Raw genomic sequence first — 2,467 nt, forward strand, 5'->3', positions numbered from 1 at the left:
GAATGACGCCCACCTGCATTGGGAAAGGCAATCTATACTGAGTCCATGGATTCAAATGCTAGTCTCATCCAGAAACACCTTCACAGGCAAACCCAGAAATAATATTTAATCTAGGCACTCCATGGCACAGACAAGCTAACACATAAAATTATCCATCACACTGAAATATAGCCTGGGAGATTTTACTGGACTTTGACAAAATAAGGGAAAAAAAATATTTTTTAGGGATCAGGCAAAGTGATCAAAGTGTCTGTAAGGGAAATAAAATTATTCTGAGTTCCCAATTTGTCATAGTATCATTTAACATTAGAAAACAGTAGAGAAGGATTTACAAATTCCTTGAAGTAGCCATGTGTAATCTAAATTTTCTGTGTCAAATTAAGTGTCAAGGCAACTGCAGCAAAGGAACTGACAATAAGCATTAAATTAATTTACCTGAACAACTAGGATAAAAACAAATGCAGAGAATGTGGCTATATAATGGGAGCATTTTATGCCCTGAAAATGTGGAAATGATATAACTAAGGTTGTAGTAGTAGGGGAACAATGGGAGAACTATGACACATAGGATGACTGTCTCATCTTTTATAGACACAGGTTAAGTGAAATCTTTTCTTGGTATAAATAAAGTTGCAAATATGTATTATATTGTGTAAAGCTAAACAGCGAAATAGCAATCAACAAAAATTAGGAAAGACTGGGAATAAAAGGGAGAGAAAGGAGGTAGAAATACTGAATTATACCATTGCTTATAACAATAGACATTAGCTAAAGAAATAGGACTAAATTTATTATGTAGTTAGAATTATGAATGTATAAAAACCATAAATCTTACATAATGTAAGAAAAATAAAATTAAACAATATCAAAAATCACAAAAGAAAATAATAAATATGGTAACCTAAACATAGAGTTTGAAAAGCCAACTTTTGGCCAAAATATATATCCAACCACTAAATGTAAATGGAATATACTCATTTATTAGTATTAAAAGAATAAAATTCTCAGGTTGGACTACAAAACAAAATATGCTATAATAAGCAAACATTTTTAACACAAAGATATTTATATTGTCTAAAAGCTAATAAATGTTCAGAGGCATACCAGATTCTAACCTATGCATCAAAACCATAGTATCAACATTAATGGAGCAAAATCCACAGAAAAGACAGGAGAAATAGATTAAAAAACAAAATAAAAAATACAAAAAATGCAATAGTGGTAGAAAATGTTAAGAGCCATTTTGCAATATTTAACAGATCCAGAAGACCAAAAACAAATAAACGAAAACTAAATAATACAATTTTAAATATAATATTACAAACGTCATTATATATATTTTTACCAAATGTATATGTACATGTACATTTAATATATATGTACTATTATTTATTATTATTACTATATATGTATTATATATGTGCTAAATGCATATGTACACATTGTTAATATAATAAGAATAGTTACATAGCTGGATATTTTCTAGATAGACTTCATATATGTGTGTAGGTATTTTCAAAAGACAAGAGAACACATATTCTTTTCCAAATTCCTAAATAATATTTACATATTGACCATATATTTGGCTTCAGAAAACAGTTTAATAAATTCCAAAGAGTAAATAATATAACCTCAATACAATAAAATGGAAATTAATAGCAAGAAAGGGGAATGATCTTCCCACCAGGAAATGTAAAATTTCTCTCTTATACATCTCTTTTAGAAAAAAGAGAAAATCAAACCAAATTTAGAAATGATTTAGAAAACTATTCCAATCGAAACATGCATTTTTGAACCTATGAGAGAATGGCTTAAATAGCACACAGAGAAAACATAATATGTAATATTTAAAGCAGTTTGCATCCAATTTTAAATGTTTGAAAAAAACAAATGTAAGAAAAAAGCGAGAAATCACAATTAAAGCAAAAATTAAGTATAAACTGTTAAATGTTAGAACAAATAAACAAATTCTATTGTTCTTTCATAGGAATAAAATTGGGAACATGAATCAAAAGTACAATTACATAACCTTCTCAATGACAATAAAAAAATAACCAGAGACATTGGAAAAATTAGTAGAATTCTAAAAAGACTAATTGGTTCAAATCTTTGCAAGTCAGTTTGAGAACATGGGTGAAATGAATACTTTTTTTTTTTTGAAAATACAAGGTGTCAAACTGACCCCAGAAAGAGGGTCTGGAACACTGCACAGACCATTTACTACTCAGGATATAAAGTTGTCTAATAGCCATTGCCCAGATGGTTTCACGAGGGAATTCTTTCAAAATTTCAAGTAACAGATAACTACAATTAAATTTCAATTACTCAGAGCATAGGAAAAAAAAAATCCTCCTAACTTTTTTAGAACCTGTACAACACATTGACACCCAAATCACAGTAAAGGGAAACACAGAAAAGAAAACCACAGAACAATATACTCAAGCATACTAAGAAAAAACATTTTAAA

This window comes from Propithecus coquereli, unplaced genomic scaffold, assembly GCF_000956105.1.
Source record: "Propithecus coquereli isolate 6110/MARCELLA unplaced genomic scaffold, Pcoq_1.0 Scaffold112, whole genome shotgun sequence".
NCBI lineage: Eukaryota > Metazoa > Chordata > Mammalia > Primates > Indriidae > Propithecus > Propithecus coquereli.